The sequence below is a fragment of the Bufo gargarizans genome, chromosome 3 (genome assembly GCF_014858855.1).
Source record: "Bufo gargarizans isolate SCDJY-AF-19 chromosome 3, ASM1485885v1, whole genome shotgun sequence".
Lineage (NCBI taxonomy): Eukaryota > Metazoa > Chordata > Amphibia > Anura > Bufonidae > Bufo > Bufo gargarizans.
Window position 1 is genome coordinate 498,192,241 of NC_058082.1, and position 21,304 is coordinate 498,213,544.

Sequence of the window (21,304 nt, forward strand, 5' to 3'; positions counted from 1 at the left end):
ATGACATCAAAAGGCACCACAGACCTGCGTTCTAGTGTTCAGACACCCAGCGCAGTGGGATCCTCCGATACAGAGTGTAAATGCATAGGTTGTAAGGAATGAGTAGAAGAGCACCACTCCCCCCATACTCTCTGAAATTTCTGAGGACACTTTCTATGGATGTACACCACTTTTTCCATCGTCATTGCATGATTCACCAGGGCCTTCCATTGGCCAACCGTAGGGGACCTTTCCGCCATCCACCTCAGAGCTACTGCCTTTCTGGCCAGAAAGAGAGCCTCCCCCAAAAATACCTTCTGATGATGTGTCCACTGTTCCTCCTCCAATACTCCCAGAATACATATTTTAGGGCAGACCACTATCGGGACAGGCACCATTGTGGAGAGGATTTCTACAACTTTGCCCCAAAAGACCTGTAAATACCTACATCCCCACATCAAGTGCCAGAAATCAGCACTCTCCTCTTGACATCTATGACACCTGCTACTAGGCGATCTCCCCATTTTATACAGCCGAAGAGGGGACAAATAGCTCCTATGCAATATGAACAGTTGTGTCAGCCTATTGTTTACCGATGGGGAAACCTTAGTGGGTACTAGCAAAGCCTCCTCCCATTCTTCAGCATCAAGAGTTGGAATGTTAGCTTTCCATTTCGCCTCTACCTCCAATAGTTGGAGAATCATGCAATCACCCAGCAAATATGTATACAATATAGAAGTAATGCCCTTAGGTCCCTGTGATCTCAACACTCCTATCAAAGGATACTTAGAAATACTACGACTCGTCCCTCTAAACTGAGCATTCAGGGCGTGCCTTAACTGAAGGTACCTATAAAATAAAGTGTGGGGAATCTCAAACTTCTCCTGTAGTTGCTGTAAAGTCCGCAAAACACCCACATCATACAGCTCAGCCAGTGTAAGCACCCCACACCTTTTCCATGTCGCCGAGCCCTCCAGAGTTATCAAGTGTGGGAGCATCGGATTGTCCCAGAGTGGAACTGCATCTGGCAAATCCACATACGAGTTGAATTTGGCTGCTTTCCATACTTGGTTAGCCAGTCTGTGAGCAGGGAGTAGCCTCCCGGAGACGAAACCCGGAGACTCCAGCTCAGGCCAGAGAGTAGATAGACTAAGATGTTCCCTCAGCCAGTACTCCGGCCCTGGTAAATCCCCCTGTTTCACCCATGCCGCTATATACTTCAGCTGGCCGGCCTGATAATATAGAAAAAAATCGGGTAGCGCAGCCCCTCCTCTTGTCTTAGATCTCTGTAGCACTTTCAGTGAAAGCTTCCTCCTAGCCTTGCCCCAAACAAAAGCCGTCACCAGTGAGTGCAGCCTATAAAAAAAGGCCTTAGGTACCGGGGCGCATGCGTGCGACAGGAGATACAGACCCTTGGGGAGCAAAATCATTTAAACTAAATTCAGTCTCCCCGTCACTGAAATCGGCAATGCCTTCCATGTCTTAAATTTGTCAATAAATAGGGACTCTATCAGGTCTATATTTCTCACCACGGACGAGCAAGGGTCCCTTGTGATCACAATGCCAAGATACTTAAACTGGTCCACTACTGGTAAATTGTGAATACACTCCGGCCAGCCATGATCCCAGAGAGGCATAATAGCTGATTTTGTCCAGTTTATGTGCAAGCCCGAGTATGTGCCAAACTTCTCTATTACCTCAATTGCCCTTGAAAGGGTCCGCTCAGGCTCATCCATAAACAGGAGGAGATCATCCGCGTACAGGCCTATCTTCTCCTCTCTATCCCCTTTAGAGATCCCTTTAAAAGACTCATCCTGCCTGATACGCAAGGCTAAGTGCTCGATCACCACCGCAAACAAGAGGGGGGAAAGGGAGCAGCCCTGTCTGGTGCCTCTATGCAAGGTAAAGGAGTCCGACTGGGTTCCATTCACTAGTATGTTCGCCTTAGGTCTCTGGTACAAAATCTCAACCCACCGTATGAACCCCGGTCCAAACCCAAATTCCTTCAGAATCCGCAAAAGAAAAGGCCACTCCACAGAGTCAAAGGCCTTGGCTGTGTCAAGAGACACCACTTTCTGGCATTTTTACTACCTATAAAGAATCCCAGAATAAGCATTGGGTTTTCTAAAGGGGTTGTCTGGGTTCGGAGCTGAACCCCCACATACCTCCATTTTCACCCCGGCAGCCCCCCCTGACTTGAACATCGGAGCAGTTCATGCTCCGATGCTCTCCTTTGCCCTGTGCTAAATCGCATTTTCAGGAGTTCACCGGCGCTGATGGGCGGACTTTAGCGCTGCCCTAGCCATTAAAAAGCCTCCGCCCGGCAGTGTGTTATTGTAAACAATAGAGCCTGTGCCGTGCGTGATATAACTGAGGGCATCGGAGCATGAGATGCTCCGATGCTAACATCAGGGGGCTGCCTGGGTGAAAATATGGGTATGTCCGGGTTAAGCTCTGAACCCGGACAACCCCTTTAATTTGCTACCTGAGGTTTTTGTGGCCTTTTTTTTGTGGCTTTTTTTGCACACTGCACACGATTTATCAAAACTCGTGAAAAAGGAAAACTGGCTTAGTTTGCTCCAGTTTTGATAAATCTCCCCCATTGTGTGTTACCTCTAATATTTTCCTCATGGTGTTTTTCCCCTATAGAGAAAGTGTTGGCAAAATGTCTGAAAAAACGACAAGAGTTATGATATGCTGCGCTTTTGAAAAGAAGCCAGAAAGACAAAAAACACTGCCTAATGAAAAAAAACAAAAGTGTCCGGCATTTCATATTTTCTATAGACCTTCAGCTAATATCTGGAGGTGGTATATTTGCCACAAAAAACGACAACAACACACACACACCAAAGATGCTGGTGAAAAAACTGCAAAAGTGAAGAAAAACACAGATAAAAACCTATGTGAAAGCAACACCTTCTCTATAGGGAAAAACTCCACAAAGAAAATATTAGTGGGCAAACACAATGGGGGTCATTTATCAAAGACCGGAGCTTATCCTGGTCTAGGATATCCCCTGCGCTGCCAGAGGATGCACCTAATTTATAAATATGTTAGGTGCACCCTCTCCCTGCCAGTCAGTGGGGGAGATTTATCTAAGCTGGGGGAAAGGAAAACTGGCTTTGTTGCCTATAGAAACCAATGAGATTCCTCCTTTTATTTTTCAGAGCTACTTTGGAAAATGAAAGGTGGGATCTGATTGGTTAATGCTGGCAACTAAGCCAGTATTCTCTGACACCAGTGCACCTAGATTGAAATCTACTCTAACCCCTCAATCATTTAGACCAGCCACTCCTAAGTGTCGAAGGTGGCATAAAAATTCTGGGGTACATGTGACTTATTTACGCCAACAATTGACGTAAGGGGCAATGATGACCCCTCCTGTTTGCAAAAAAACATAAAAAAAGAAGCGCATAGGGTTATTTTGGTGCGTTTTTTATAGCTCTACTCACACAAATTTTGGGGGGACATTTATCACGCCAAAAGTGGCATAAAGGTGTGGCAAAGTCTTGGCTTGGCATGGCTTATGTGTGCCAAAACCTGCGATTTTTACCCACTCACACCACTTTTCCAAGCCTGCGCCTCTACATAACTTTAGTGCTTCCTCCGGCAGTGCGGAAGGACTTCAGACCAGCGTGGCAAACAGCAGTCTTAGGCCTCATGCACACGGCCGTTGTGTGTTTTGTGGCCTGAAAACCGCGGATCCGCAAAACACGGATGTGTCCGTGTGCGTTCCACAATTTGCGGAACGGCATAGACAGCCTTTAACATAACTGCCTATCATTGTCCGCAAAGTGCGGACAAGAATAGGACAGATTATATTTTTTTTGCGGACCACGGAACGGAGCAATGGATGCGGACAGCACACTGAGTGCTGTCCGTATCTTTTGCGGCCCCATTGAAGTGAATGGGTCCGCATTCGAGCCACCAAAACTGCGGCTCGGATGCGGACCAAAACAACGGCCGTGTGCATGAGGCCTTAATAAATGCCCCCCTTTATTTTTTACTGTTAAGAAAAGCCAGAACGATAACCACATGCTTTTTTTTTTTTAGTTTTTTTGCAAGCACTGGGGGACATTTAGTAAGGGACTTGCGACTAAAAATAGTCACAAGTTCCCTGTTTAACTGGCCGAGCGACAATATTTTGTCGTATGGCCGGTTTTACACTGTGTTCAGGAGTTAGGAGGAGCGGGGGCCAGTCCCGGCAAGTTTAATTACTGTAAACAGGTGTAAATGTAGGCAAAGAACAACTCCAGACTTGTCATAAACTAGCCAAATCTTACGGCAGAGCAGGGAGAAATCACCTCTTTTAGGCCTCTTTCACACTACCGTATGGCTATTTCAGTGTTTTGCGGTCCGTTTTTCACGGATCCTTTGTTCCGTTTTTTTGTTTCCGTTATGTTTCCGTTTCGGTTCAGTTTTTCCTTATGGCATATACAGTAATTACATAGAACAAATTGGGCTAGGCATAACATTTTCAATACATGGTTCTGCAAAAAACGGAATGGATACGGAAGACATATGGATGCATTTCCGTATGCATTAGTTTTTTTTTTTCGCGGACCCATTGGCTTTGCCCTGTTTCACACGACTGTATGGCTTTTTCAGTGTTTTGCAGGCAGTTTTTTCCAGATCCGTTGTTCTGTTTTTTGTTTTCGTTGTGTTTCCGTTTCGGTTTCGTTTCTCCATTTTGTTTTTCCGTATGGCATATACAGTATACAGTAATTACATAGAAAAAAATTGGGCTGGGCATAACATTTTCAATAGATGGTTCCGCAAAAACGTAAGGGATACGGAAGACATACGGATGCATTTCCGTATGTGTTCAGTTTTTTTTGTGGACCCATTGACTTGAATGGAGCCACGGAACGTGATTTGCGGACAATAATAGGACAAGACTCAAAATGTAGCGGAACGGAAATGCGGACATACGGAAACGGAATGCTCACGGAGTACATTCCGTTTTTTTTTGCGGACACATTTAAATGAATGGCTCCGTATATGGACCGTATACGAAACGCAATAAACTGCCTGTATACGGAACGCAAAAAAAGTTTGTGTGAACAAGCCCTTTAACCGCCTCCAGACCGCCTAACGCAGGATCGCGTTCCGGAGGCGGCTGACTCAGGCACCTTCACGCGCCTGCGTGTCATCTCGTGAGAGGCATGCGCATCGCGGGCCGGCAAAAGTTAGAGGACAAGTTCGTCATCAGCCTGCCAGCCAATGATCGTCGCTGGCAGGCTGATGATTTTCAAAAAATTTAATCAGAAGCCATATAACACCTTATATTTATAAATATAAGGTGTTAAATGGCTTCTGTGCTCCTCTGCTGGTCCTTTTCGTCGGTTGGTTCCAGCAGAGGAGCATAGATCACAGTGAGTACACACCAACAGTACACTTAGCCCCAGATCACCCCCCATCACCCCAATTAACCCCTTGATCAACCCTTGATCGCCCCTGTCAATCACCTAGTGAAAGGGAAAAAAGTGATCAGTGTAAACTGTCACTTTTTATTTTCACTAGTATTGACGGTGAGGTTTAGGATAGTTTAGGTAACTTGTGACAAAAAATAAAAACTTCCATGAACTCACTATGCCCATCACAAAATACCTTGGGGTGTCTTCTTTCCAAAATGGGGTCACTTGTGGGGTATTTATACTGCCCTGGCATTTTAGGGGCCCTAATGCGTGAGAAGTAGTTTGAAATCAAAATGTGTAAAAAATGCCTTGTGAAATCCTAAAGGTGCTCTTTAGAATGTGGGCCCCTTTGCCCACCTAGGCTGCAAAAAAGTGTCACACATGTGGTATCGCCGTACTCAGGAGAAGTTGGGCATTGTGTTTTGGGGTGTCATTTTACATATACCCATGCTGGGTGAGATAAATATCTCTATCAAATGCCAACTTTGTATAAAAAAAATGGGAAAAGTTGTCTTTTAGAGAGATATTTCTCTCACCCAGCATGGGTATATGTAAAAAGACACCTCAAAACACATTTCCCAACTTCTCCTGAGTACGGCAATACCACATGTGTGACACTTTTTTGCAGCCTAGGTGGGCAAAGGGGCCCAAATTCTAAAGAGCACCTTTAGGATTTCACAGGACAATTTTTACACATTTGAATTTCTAACTACTTCTCACTCATTAGGGCCCCTAAAATGCCAGGGCAGTATAACTACCCCACAAGTGACCCCATTTTGGAAAGAAGACACCCCAAGGTATTTCGTGATGAGCATAGTGAGTTCATGGAAGTTTTTTGTACCATAGTTTGTAAACGCTATAACTTTTACCCAAACCAATAAATATACACTTATTGCATTTTTTTTTTATCAAAGACATGTAGAACAATATATTTAGAGAAAAATTTATATAGAAATGTAGTTTTATTTGAAAAATTTTACAACTGAAAGTGAAAAATGTCATTTTTTTGCAAAGATTTCGGTAAATTTTGATTAATAACAAAAAAAGTAAAAATGTCAGCAGCAATGAAATACCACCAAATGAAAGCTCTATTAGTGAGAAGAAAAGGAGGTAAAATTCATTTGGGTGGTAAGTTGTATGACCGAGCAATAAACCGTGAAAGTAGTGTAGTGCAGAATTGTAAAAAGTGGTCTGGTCATTAACCCCTTCACGTCTGCAATCTGTATATATACGTGATAGCTGCACATACCCCGTGCAGCTACCACGTATATAAACTTTCTGGCAGCTCTTTAATCCAAGCGCTGCAAAGCGCTTGGATTAAAGCTTCTGCTACTGCCCTGCTGCCGTCACGGACAGCATACAGTGCAGAAATGCCGGCAAGGGACCAATCAGAGTGGTCCCTTGCCGGCAATCGATCCGATTGGTTAGTCTGTGCAGACTAACCAATCGGATCGCGGCAGTGTTAAAATGCCGGTTTCAGGCTCTGATCTGCGCTCTGCAGATCAGAGCCTGAAATCGGTAATGTGTCCTGAAGCCCCCGATCTGTGCCCCCTTGAAGCCCCCGATCTGTGCTCCTTGTTCTTGATCTGCCCCCCGATGCGGTCCGCCCCTTCTGCCCCGATCTGTGCCCCCTTCTTGTCAATATTCTTATGCTGCCCCCCCCGATGCGGTCCGCCCCCTCCTGCCCCCATCTGTAAGTAAAATGCTGTCCCCCTATCCCCGTTTCCAGCGCTCTCCGCTGTCCCCTGCCCCCGATGCGGTCCCCCTTGTGTGTGTGATGGCGGCGGCTCCATTCCTGAGCCGCCGCCATCAGCAGCATGTGTCAGCTCTATGCTGACACTGCTGTAACCCCATAGATGCCGCAGTAGCGGCATCCATGAGGTTAATAGAGGGAGGGGGCTCCCTCTCTTTCAACCATCAGGGCTGCTGCGATCGCAGCGCCCGATGGTTGCCATGGCAACCGGACGCTTTGCAAAGGCGTCCGGTTGCCATGGTATAGGTGTCCAGTGCTGCCACCTACAGGCATCTGATTGTATTATACTTTGCAATGCAAGAGCATTGCAAAGTATAGTACAACCATCAGCCTCAATGGATCTTCAAGATCCAAGAGGGAACTGATAAAAAAAAAAGTGAAAATAATAAAAGTAAAAAAATAAAAAATAAAAATGTAAAAAATAAATTTACTTTTCCTATAAAAAAAAAACAAAAAAACAAACAAAAACCACACATATTAGGTGTCACCGCGTCCGTAACGACCATCTCTATAAATATATCACATCATCAACCCCGTCCAATAAACACCATAAAAAATAAAAACGGTGTAAAAAATAAGCCATTTTTGTCACCTTACATCACAAAAAGTGCAACACCAAGCGATCAAAATAGATGACTATACCCCAAAATAGTACCAATCAAACCGTTACCTCATCCCGCAAAAAATGAGCCCATATTTAAGACAATCACCCAAAAAATAAAAAAGCTATGGCTCTCAGACTATGGAGACACTAAAACATCATTTTTTTGGTTTCAGAAATGCTATTATTGTGTAAAACTTAAATAAATAAGAAAAAGTATACATATTGGGTATTGCCACGTCCGTAACGATCTGCTCTATAAAACTGTCACATGACCTAACCCCTCAGATGAACGCTGTAAAAAAAATCCCAAAAAAAATGTTCCAAAACAGCCAATTTTTTGGCCACCTTGTCCCATAAAGTGTAATAATGAATGATCAAAAAATCCTATGTACCCAAAAATGGTACCAATAAAAACTTCAACTCTTTCTGCAAAAAATGAGCCACTGCACAAGACGATCGGTATAAAAATAAAAAACATATGGCGTTCAGAAAACCAATCCAGCAAAATCTGCCTTCCAAAAACCATACAGTGTTCCTTTCCTTCTGCGCCCTGCCGTGTGCCCTTACATCAGTTTACGACCACATGTGGGGTGTGTCTGTAAACCGCAGAATCAGAGTAATAAATATTGAGTTTTGTTTGGCTGTTAACCCTTAATGTGTTAAAGAAAAAAATGTAATAAAATAGAAAATCTGCTAAAAAAGTGAGATTTAGAAATTTCATCTCCATTTTCCTTTAATTCTTGTGGAACATCTAAAGGGTTAATAACGTTTGTAAAATTGGTTTTAAGTAACTTGAGGGGTGTAGTTTCTACAATGGGGTCATTTATGGGGGGTTTCCACTATGTAAGCCCCACAAAGTGACTTCAGACCTGCACTGGTCCTTAAAAAGTGGGTTTTGGAAATTTTCTTAAAAATGTTAAGCATTGCTTCTAAACTTCTAAACCTTGTAATGTCCTAAAAAATTTAAATAACGTTTCCAAAATGATGCCAACATAAAGTAGACATGTGGGGAATGTTATGTAATAAATTTTTTATGAGGTAACACTTTCTGTTTTAGAAGCAGAGAAATTGAAATTTAGAAAATTGCTAATTTTTACAATTTGTTGGTAAATTTGGGATTTTTTCCAAAAAAAGGAGATATATATTGACTCAAATTTATGACTGTCATGAAGTACAATGTGTCACGAGAAAACAATCTCAGAATGGCGTGGATAAGTAAAAGTGTTCCAAAGCTATTACCACTTAAAGTGACGCATGTCAGATTTGTAAATTTTGAACTGGACACTGGGGCATCAATGACCTTTGGTCATGAAAGGGTTAAGGGTGTTTAAGCTAGGGGAGCTGAGGTGGTTAATGGAGCCGCGGAACGTGATTTGCGGCCAAATATAGCACATGTTCTATCTTTGCACGGAACGGAGATACGGAAACGGAATGCATACAGAGTACATTATTATTATTTTTTTTGCGGACCCATTGAAATGAATGGTTCCGTATACGGAACGCTAAAAAGGGCCCGCAAAACGGAAAAAAAAAACACGGTAGTGTGAAAGAGGCCTTACACCTAGAGGCTCTGCTTTTTCTACAACTGCCTCGCCCTCTGCACTTTGATTGACAGGGGCAGGTGTGATGATAGTCACACTGCCTTGCCCTGTCAAAGTGCAGAGGACTCCGCAGAGAGCAGAGCCTCTAGGTGTAAAGGCAACGCCCCCGTTGCTCTTAGAGGTTTATTTGCATATATACATTTTTTCTCAGCAATGCAGACACATGAACATAGGACCAACACTGATGTCTTCAGGTGCCAAGCGCACAGTTTCATAGGGGCAAATCTGCTCTGACAGACCCCTAGTTCAGTCAGTTAGTCTAGGGTTAGCTGAGAGGAGCTCCATGTGCTTTCTCCTTGGAGCTTTAAATTGCAGAATGTTCCATCAAAAGATAATTGATTTAATTGAAAATACAACAAAAATTATGGAAGTGTCAATGTGGTCCAAATAAGCCAACAGTTCCACACACACCTCATTAACATGCTGCATTATATCATCAGGCTTCTTTGACAAAATCTGTGATGGAAGCTACTGGCAGAGTCTCTGATGCAAATGTGAACGAAGACTTAGGCCTCTTTCACACAAGCGTGACGGATTAGATCCGGATGTGTTCAGGGTGAAACTCGCACCATTTTGCAAGCAAGTTCAGTCAGTTTTGTCTGCAATTATGTTCAGTTGTTCAGTTTTTTCCGCCTGGGTGCAATGCATTTTGATGCGTTTTTCACGCGCGTGATAAAAAACGTAATGTTTAAAAACAACATCTCCTAGCAACCATCAGTGAAAAACGCATTGCATCCGCACTTGCTGGCGGATGCAATGCGTTTATCACGTAGCCCAATTAATTTCTATGGAGACAGAGCTGCGTGAAAAATGCTGAATATAGAACATGCTGCAATTTTCACGCAACACAGAAGTAATGCGTGAAAAAAAATGCTCATGTACACAGACCCATTGAAATTAATGGGTCAGGATTCAGTGCGGGTGCTATGCGTTTACTTCACGCATTGCACTCGCATGAAAAACTCGCTCGTGTGAAAGGGGCCTTGGGCCTCTTTCACACGGGTGTCCCGGATTAGCTTTGGATGCTTCGCGTGTGCATTGCGGGAAACCCGCGCGAGTGCGCACGCAATTTCAGTCAGTCTTGATTGCGTTGCGTTCAGTTTTAATCGCGCAGGTACAATGCGTTTTGCACGCGCGTGATAAAAAACTGACTGTGGTACCCAGACCCGAACCCGGACTTCTTCACTGAAGTTCGGGTTTGGGTTAGGTGTTCTGTAGATTTTATTATTTTCCCTTATAAGATGGTTATAAGGGAAAATAATAGCATTCTTAATACAGAATGCTTACTAAAATGTGGCTTGAGGGGTTAAAAAAAAAAATATATATATAACTCACCTCATCCTCTTGTTCACGCAGCCGGCATCGTCTTCTTTCAGGACCTGCAAAAGGACATTTGATGATGTAATCGCGCTCACCACATGGTCCTTTTGCAGGTCCTGAAAGAAGACGATGCTGTCTCCACGAACAAGAGGATGAGGGGAGTTAATTTATTTTTTAACCCCTCAAGCCACATTTTATATTTTTACATATAGAGAAGAGTCAAAGGTCATGTTCACTCAAAGTGAGTCTCTACTATATATTATACACACATCTCTAAGTTTTATAAGGTGTGTGGGGATTTGCTCTGGTAGACAGGGTGTGCGGACACAGTACAGAGGCAAATTACCAGTTATTAAATTAAACTTCCTTGTTTATTCACACATAAAGCAAAAACAAAACGTCACTTTGCAGTCTTGATGTTAGTTCACACACAATGGAAAGTCCACATAGAAAAAATTACCTTGTTGGCAGTTCTGCCCCCAGCAGTCCATAGCAGGCTTTTTAGGGGGCCCGTTTCCCCTTACAGACGGGTCTCAGCACTCTAGGACGGCACAAGCCTAAGAATCCCAGCACACACACCTCCTGAGCTTCACTGTCAGACTGAGGTAATCCTCCTCACCTGGCAGTGCTGGCAGTTTTTTTAGGCCTGGCAAAACCGGGCCTGGGACATGGGGAGTAGTCACCCACTCAGCACTTTGACTACTCCCAGTAAGAGCCATCCCGGATCAGCTATACAGCCATACTAAATATTAAGGTGTCAAACAGCAACTGCTGCTGAGACATAAAAAACGGCTCTTACTCCACCAAGGCCAGGAACCTCGGTGACACGTACCTATCATCCACGATGATTCCTTGTACCTTCTTACATACCCCCCCCTTGTTCAACCCTGAGGGGGTGAACACATGCCATACAGTATACTCGGGACAGGGCATCCACGTTTCCCTGCAACCGGCCTGCCCTGTGTTCTACGGAGAACTTAAAGTTCTGGAAGGACGGGAATCACCTTGTGACTCTGGCATTTCTCTCTTTGGCCTGGCTCATCCACTTGAGAGGGGAGTGGTCAGTCACCAGGCGGAATGTTCTCCCCAGTAAATAATAGCGGAGAGACTCGAGTGCCCACTTGATAGCCAGACACTCTCTCTCCACTATACTGTACCTGGTCTTGGCTGGGGTGAACTTGCGGCTTAAGAAGACAACGGGATGCTCCTCCCCGTTGACTTCCTGAGACAGTACAGCACAGAGGCCTACTTTGGAGACGTTTGTCTGCACAAAAAAACGGGGACCCACACAGGGTGTCACTAAAACCGGGGACCCACACAGGGCCAACTTCAAAGCGGAGAAAGCCTTTTCCGCCTGGTCATTCCAGTGAACCATCACTGACTTGCGTCCCTTCAATAACCCTGTCAATGGCGTGGCTACAGTAGCAAAGTGGGGAATAAATCTCATGTAATAGCCTATCATACCTAGGAATGACTTTACTTGTTTAGTGGAAATAAATGTGCAGGAACAGCACACAACGGTCCGTACTTCTAACCGGAAAATGCAACAGCCCCACACCAGCCGTGGATCCAGTAAGCCAGAAAATATGTAGAAATCAAACAGCGGTGGCAGCATCTCCCATTACTTTATCTTTATTTAGGACTTCACAGCATACAAAAAACTGAGCAACGTTTGGGCTGTACAACAGCCTTTATCAAGCATAAAAACAATATGACACATATGTATATAAATACTAAAATCACGGTCCACCCACTATTGTCAAAGCCAATCGAGGCTCACCCTAAGCATACCCATATATCTCACTACCTATCCTTGCATCGATCTCAACCCTCCTTTCATTATCATACTTCAATTAATCATCGCCTGTGCTTCTCTTTCACCTCGTCGATAACATGTTTCTGTCAAGGAACCATGAACCAGACGTACAACAAGAGATGAGTGGAAATAAGAAGGCTTTATTGAAAATAAAGCTGTAAGGCAAAAGTCCAAACGGATGGCTAAACCGAAGCAGGGTCTTGCGAAACCAGGGATCAGGAACCAGAAGGGTAGTCAGACGAAGCCAGGATCAGGAACCAGCAGGGTAGTCAGACGAAGCCAGGATCAGGAATCAGCAGGGTAGTCAGACGAAGCCAGGATCAGGAACCAGAAGCAGCAGCAGTCTTAGAAGCATGTGAGCACAGGAGGACCAAGCAAGGAACTGAAGCCACAGACCTCCTATATATATGAGCTAGGCATCCAGCTCCTCCCAGTGGGAAGGAGGAGCCGCAGGGTGGGAGGCTACAAGAAACCCAGAAACCAAGATGGCCGCCAGCACATGTCAAACGAAGGAGAACAGCAAGGAGGTAAGACCATGACAGTACCTCCCCCTCAAGGGCCCCTCCTCCGCGGAGTAAGGAACGGTTTCTGAGGGAAGCGTGCGTGGAAGGCTCGGAGCAAGGCAGGAGCATGGACATCTGCGGAGGGAACCCAGGAACGCTCCTCTGGACCATAACCACGCCAATGGACCAAAAACTGCACTCGGCCGCGGACCAGGCGTGAGTCCAGGATATTGATCACCTCATACTCCTCACGATTGCCCACTTGGACCGGACGAGGCCGAGGAATCGAGGAAGTGAAACGATTACACACCAGTGGCTTCAACAGGGAGACATGAAACACGTTGGAGATCCGCATGCCAGGGGGAAGCGCAAGGGCATAGGCTACCGGGTTTACCCTGCGAAGCACTCGGAAGGGACCAACAAAGCGAGGCGCCAGCTTGGGAGTGGGCACTCGAAGGTTGAGGTTGCGGGTGGACAACCATACGCGGTCTCCGACCTGGTAGGAAGGAGCGGGCGCTCGTCTGCGATCAGCCTGGAGTCTCTGGCGCTGCGCAGAGACCTCAAGGGACCTCTGGATCTGTACCCAAGAAGCACGTAGGACGGAAAGGTGATCCTCCACAGCCGGAATATCCTGGGGAGAGAATACCTCCGGTAACACGGCAGGTTGGAACCCATAATTGGCCATGAAGGGAGACGTCCCAGAGGAAGAGTTCACCGCCGTGTTCCTGGCAAACTCAGCCCAAGGCAGGAGGTCAACCCAATTGTCTTGGTGATCGGAGACATAGCAACGAAGGAATTGCTCCAAGGCCTGATTGGATCGTTCTGCGGCCCCATTGGACTGAGGGTGGTAGGCCGAGGAGAAAGAGAGATGAATCCCCAACTGGGAGCAAAAGGCGCGCCAGAACCTGGACACAAACTGACTCCCCCGATCCGACACAATCTCCTTGGGCAAACCGTGCAACCGGAAGACCTCCCTGGCAAAAATCGAGGCCAACTCTTGTGCAGAGGGTAACTTCTTGAGAGGAACACAGTGGCACATTTTGGAAAACCGATCCACTATCATGAGAATGACCGTATGGCCTCGGGATGCAGGGAGGTCCACAATGAAATCCATCCCCAGGTGTGACCATGGACGCTCCCCGGTGGCTATGGGTTGCAAAAGGCCCAACGGAAGGTGCAGAGGGGACTTACTCTGGGCACAAACGGAGCATGCCGCTACATATGCGGCGATGTCGGAACGTAGAGAAGGCCACCAGAACAGACGTGAAACAGCCCAGGACAGCTGATTCTTTCCAGGATGCCCCGCGGCCTTGGAGTTATGGTAGGTTCGCAACAACCGAGTGCGCAACTCCTCAGGCACAAAACACCTGCCGTTGGGTCTCCCAGAGGGAGCACCAGATTGAGCCGCCAAAATCTGCTCACCCAGGGGAGAGGTCAGGCTGGTGCGAATGGCGGCCAGGATCTGATTCGGAGGTATGACCGAAGTCGGAATCGACTCCTCCCCGGACAGCTCGGAGTACTGCCGTGATAAGGCATCCGCTCTGATGTTCTTGGAACCGGGTAGGTAGGAGACCACGTAATTAAAACGTGACAAGAACAGAGCCCATCTGGCCTGACGTGGTGTCAATCTCTTGGCCTCAGAGAGGTAGGTCAGATTCTTGTGGTCCGTCAGGATGAGAACCGGAACCACCGAGCCCTCGAGCAAGTGCCTCCATTCTTTAAGGGCCTGCACGATGGCCAATAACTCCCTGTCACCAATCTGGTAGTTGCACTCCGCGGAAGACAGTTTCCGGGAGTAAAACCCACAAGGAAGCAGAGGACCCTCTGGTGTTCTACGCTGAGACAGGAGGGCGCCTACTCCCGTCTCAGACGCGTCCACCTCGAGGACAAACGGCAACCCAGGGTTGGGATGCGACAGAATCGGAGCCGACACAAAGGCGGACTTTAGAGCCTCAAAAGCTCGGATGGCCTCGGGCGGCCAGACCTGGGGATTACTGCCCTTCCTGGTCAGATCCGTGAGAGGCTTGGCTAGCATGGAAAAGTCCCTGATGAACTTCCGATAATAATTGGCGAAGCCCAAAAAGCGCTGCAGGGCACGAAGACCACTGGGCTGGGGCCACTGTAAGACAGCCGAAACCTTCTCAGGATCCATGGAGAACCCCTCAGCGGAAATGATGTAACCTAAGAAGGTTACCTGGGATCGGTGAAATTCGCATTTCTCAAGCTTACCGAACAGCTTGTTCTCTCGTAACCGTTGCAACACTCGTCTGACATCCAGAATGTGGGCCTCCATGGATTCAGAATATACCAAGATGTCATCCAAATAGACCACCACACACTGCTGCAACAGGTCACGGAAAACATCGTTGATGAATTCCTGGAAGACTGCGGGCGCATTGCACAACCCAAAGGGCATAACCAAGGATTCATAATGACCGGTCCTGGTGTTAAACGCGGTCTTCCACTCATCGCCCGCCTTGATCCTTACCAGGTTATATGCCGCCCTCAGGTCGAGTTTGGTAAAGACCGTGGCCCCTTTGAGGCGATCGAACAGCTCGGAAATCAAGGGTATCGGGTAAGCGTTCTTGATCGTGATGCGATTGAGACCCCTGTAATCGATGCAAGGCCTCAACTCACCGCCCTTCTTTTTCACAAAGAAAAATCCAGCCCCTGCCGGGGACGAGGATTTGCGAATGTGTCCGCGTGAAAGCGCCTCCCTCACGTACTCCTCCATGGCCTCATTCTCCGCTACCGACAGTGGATAGACTTTGCCACGAGGCGGAACGGCACCAGATTGTAACTCTATGGCACAATCGTATGGGCGGTGCGGAGGTAGGGCAACCGCACGCACCTTATCGAATACATCCCGGTACTCCTCGTATTCAGGAGGCAACAGAGAGTCCGAGGAAGTACACAGCAACTTGACAGGCCCATGGATGCAACTAGCCCCACACTGCGGTGACCACGAGAGGATCTCGGCCGATTTCCAATCGAAAGTCGGATTATGCTTCTGGAGCCAGGGGTACCCCAAGACCACCGAGTAGTGTGGAGACGAAATAACCTGGAGACAGACCGACTCTCTGTGAACGGCACCAATGGCCATCCCCACTGGAAGGGTCTCATGAGTCACGTGTGGCGGCAGAAGGGGTCTGCCGTCTATCGCCTCAAGAGCCAGTGGAGAACCTCGAGGCTGCAGAGGAATGGAATTGGCGGCAGCGAACACACTATCAATGAACAAACCACCAGCACCAGAGTCCACCAACGCCTGGGTCGTCACCGAGCCCCCGACCCAGGAGAGGACAACGGTAATCAGTGGTTTGTCAACACGGGAAACCGGGGACGAGGAGACTCCACCCAAGATCTGCCCCCGACAGGATCTCAGGTGCGAGCGTTTCCCGGACGGTTCGGGCATGCCAACCGAAAATGCCCACCGAGACCACAGTACATGCATCGGCCCTCGCGTCTCCGGAGTACCCTCTCCCCCTCGGACAGGCGAGCAAACCCCAGCTGCATGGGTTCACCCCCAGACAAGTCATCCCCAGGAGGCGTGGGAGGAGAGGGAGGCACGGGTGGGACAGCAAACGTAGGCGCCAATCTGTTAGAAGGCCTCCGCAGGCTCTCCTTAAAGGAAGGTCTCTCCCTGAGTCTGGTGTCAATCAAAATCAGGAAAGAAATAAGAGACTCGAGCTCCACTGGTAGGTCCTTAGCTGCAACCTCATCCTTCAAGGCATCCGAGAGACCATGAGATAAAGCAGCGACCAGAGCCTCATTATTCCAGCCCACCTCTGCTGCCAGGGTACGAAACTCAATGGCGTATTCAGCTACGGATCGTGAACCCTGTCTGATGGACATAAGGAGCTTCGCAGCAGAGGCAGCACGAGCCGGCACATCGAATACCTTCCGAAGAGAAGCAACAAAACCAGAAAACTCGGCAACCACCGGATTGTTGTTCTCCCATAAAGGGCTGGCCCAGGCCAAAGCCTTGTCCGAGAGCAGCGAGATCAAGAAGCCCACCTTTGATCTCTCAGTAGGAAAGGCATGTGGCAGCAACTCGAAGTAAATGCCCACCTGGTTAAGGAAACCTCGGCACTGAGTTGGCTCTCCCCCAAAGCGCTGTGGAAGGGGGGCAGAACCGGTCATACCCCGAAACACCGCAGGCGCAGCAACAGGTGTCGGGGTAGACTCTGGCGCAACAACCGGAGCGGCAGTAGGAGCGGGCCCAGGAGCGACAACCGACCCATCGGCAACGGAAGCTAAATGAGCCGTGCGTTCAAGCAGGGTTTGCAACGCCACAGCGAACCGACCCAACAGGTGATCCTGCTGATCAAGTCTGGCAACCAGCGTAGGTAGCGAGGATGGCCCTGTACAGTCAGAATTCATGGCTTGGTCCTAATGTCAAGGAACCATGAACCAGACGTACAACAAGAGATGAGTGGAAATAAGAAGGCTTTATTGAAAATAAAGCTGTAAGGCAAAAGTCCAAACGGATGGCTAAACCGAAGCAGGGTCTTGCGAAACCAGGGATCAGGAACCAGAAGGGTAGTCAGACGAAGCCAGGATCAGGAACCAGCAGGGTAGTCAGACGAAGCCAGGATCAGGAATCAGCAGGGTAGTCAGACGAAGCCAGGATCAGGAACCAGAAGCAGCAGCAGTCTTAGAAGCATGTGAGCACAGGAGGACCAAGCAAGGAACTGAAGCCACAGACCTCCTATATATATGAGCTAGGCATCCAGCTCCTCCCAGTGGGAAGGAGGAGCCGCAGGGTGGGAGGCTACAAGAAACCCAGAAACCAAGATGGCCGCCAGCACATGTCAAACGAAGGAGAACAGCAAGGAGGTAAGACCATGACAGTACCTCCCCCTCAAGGGCCCCTCCTCCGCGGAGTAAGGAACGGTTTCTGAGGGAAGCGTGCGTGGAAGGCTCGGAGCAAGGCAGGAGCATGGACATCTGCGGAGGGAACCCAGGAACGCTCCTCTGGACCATAACCACGCCAATGGACCAAAAACTGCACCCGGCCGCGGACCAGGCGTGAGTCCAGGATATTGCTCACCTCATACTCCTCACGATTGCCCACTTGGACCGGACGAGGCCGAGGAATCGAGGAAGTGAAACGATTACACACCAGTGGCTTCAACAGGGAGACATGAAACACGTTGGAGATCCGCATGCCAGGAGGAAGCGCAAGGGCATAGGCTACCGGGTTTACCCTGCGAAGCACTCGGAAGGGACCAACAAAGCGAGGCGCCAGCTTGGGAGTGGGCACTCGAAGGTTGAGGTTGCGGGTGGACAACCATACGCGGTCTCCGACCTGGTAGGAAGGAGCGGGCGCTCGTCTGCGATCAGCCTGGAGTCTCTGGCGCTGCGCAGAGACCTCAAGGGACCTCTGGATCTGTAACCAAGAAGCACGTAGGACGGAAAGGTGATCCTCCACAGCCGGAATATCCTGGGGAGAGAATACCTCCGGTAACACGGCAGGTTGGAACCCATAATTGGCCATGAAGGGAGACGTCCCAGAGGAAGAGTTCACCGCCGTGTTCCTGGCAAACTCAGCCCAAGGCAGGAGGTCAACCCAATTGTCTTGGTGATCGGAGACATAGCAACGAAGGAATTGCTCCAAGGCCTGATTGGATCGTTCTGCGGCCCCATTGGACTGAGGGTGGTAGGCCGAGGAGAAAGAGAGATGAATCCCCAACTGGGAGCAAAAGGCGCGCCAGAACCTGGACACAAACTGACTCCCCCGATCCGACACAATCTCCTTGGGCAAACCGTGCAACCGGAAGACCTCCCTGGCAAAAATCGAGGCCAACTCTTGTGCAGAGGGTAACTTCTTGAGAGGAACACAGTGGCACATTTTGGAAAACCGATCCACTATCATGAGAATGACCGTATGGCCTCGGGATGCAGGGAGGTCCACAATGAAATCCATCCCCAGGTGTGACCATGGACGCTCCCCGGTGGCTATGGGTTGCAAAAGGCCCAACGGAAGGTGCCGAGGGGACTTACTCTGGGCACAAACGGAGCATGCCGCTACATATGCGGCGATGTCGGAACGTAGAGAAGGCCACCAGAACAGACGTGAAACAGCCCAGGACAGCTGATTCTTTCCAGGGATCAGGAACCAGAAGGGTAGTCAGACGAAGCCAGGATCAGGAACCAGCAGGGTAGTCAGACGAAGCCAGGATCAGGAATCAGCAGGGTAGTCAGACGAAGCCAGGATCAGGAACCAGAAGCAGCAGCAGTCTTAGAAGCATGTGAGCACAGGAGGACCAAGCAAGGAACTGAAGCCACAGACCTCCTATATATATGAGCTAGGCATCCAGCTCCTCCCAGTGGGAAGGAGGAGCCGCAGGGTGGGAGGCTACAAGAAACCCAGAAACCAAGATGGCCGCCAGCACATGTCAAACGAAGGAGAACAGCAAGGAGGTAAGACCATGACAGTTTCTCATTGTGGTCCGCGTCCTCCATTCCGTACTGCGCATGTCTCTGCAATGGCGGCTCTACTCTAAGTCACGCACGTCAGGAGTGAGATCCCGCGATAGCTGACGTCAGCTGTCAGCCGAACGCAGCATCGCAGAGATCACACCCACTCGATCGCGCAGTCCCAGAGTTAAGCATTGTGTTGCCACAGAGATCCCACAGCGCCAGTGCACCGGAACTGCGTATGGATCGAAGCATGATTCCAGGCCACAGGAGAAACCCATTGTTATCACAGGTGCAATCTATGCCCATATCGCAACATAGCGAATATAGACCAGATCAACAAAAGGTGTTGGACAGGCATTAGTTCTGTTAATACAAAACTTACATATTATGCAGAGCACCATATATTGTGCCATGCAACCATATGTGTAAAACATAGCATATACATGCATAGAGACATAGGATAAATACAATTCTGACAGTATGTAATCATTGACATAGGTGGAACCCGAATTATCCTAAAAACATATACTATACAGAACACCGATAAGGAACATACACCCTAATCTATACTGACTACATTAAATTCTAAATTCAGCCCATAAGGCTGCAAGGATCTCAAGGTATGGATCCATTTTAATTCCTTCCTTCTAAGCAATTTGTTTTTGTCACCCCCTCTCCTCAGTGGCCCTACAGAGCCTACAGCACGAAAACGGAGTTGATTGATCGAATGTCCGCAGTCAATAAAGTGTTTCGCTACCGGTTTATCTATCATGGCCTTCCTAATGGTACTCTTATGCTTGTTAATTCGCTCCCTGAGCTCCATAGAATTATTTCTTCTTCAGGAACACCCTCTACCAACAGAAGCGGGGTGTGGCCCCAACCTACGCTAACATCTTCATGGCGGAGGTTGACAGATTGGTATATCGTTCCATGTTTGCTGGGAGGGTCCTATGCTGGTGGCGCTACATCAACGACATCTTTATAAATTTGGGGTGGGACCAAAGATGAACTTGAACAATTTAATCTTCATCTGAATAGTGGTGTCCCGGGGCTACAATTTACATTGACTGCATCTATAGAGGAGTTACAATTTTTGGATGTACGTGTATACATTGAGAATGGAGAGATTAGAACAGATCTCTTCCAAAAAGTTACCTATAAAAACACACTATTGGTATATGACAGTAATCACCCTCGAAGTATGGTGGAGTCTTTACCATGGAGCCAATTACTACGGGTACGTAGAATAGTATCTGACAATGATAGATTCCTAACTAGAGCAGATGAGATGTGTAGAAAGTTCATGAGAAGCTGATATCCACGTACTTTACTACAGAAAACTAGGAGCAAAGTTTTAGCAGTCAATCGTGAGACAGTGTTGGGCGGATCCACACGGGTAACGACGGAAAACAGAATTCTCTTTGTGTCCATCTTCGGGGGTGACAGTGGTGCAATATCTAATATCCTCAGGCAAGATTGGCATATCCTCCATCGAGGAATGCCAACTATGAAGGTGTTTGTATCACCCCCGATGATGCCATACAAACGGAGTGTCTGTATACGGGATAAACTAGTTAGATCCGATGTGGGTGGAGCTAGAATGGAAAAACAGACCCTATTGGCGCCGAGGAAAACAGGTAACTTTCCATGTCTATCATGTTGTAATTGTAGTGGGATTATGAAGGGTGATGTCTTCACCCATCCATACAGTGGGAAAAAATTAAAAATTAGGGAATACTATACCTGCAGATCCAGGGATATAATTTACATGATTCAGTGCCCCTGTAGCTACATTTATGTGGGAGAAACCATTATGGAGCTCAGGGAGCGAATTAACAAGCATAAGAGTACCATTAGAAAGGCCATGATAGATAAATCGGCAGCGAAA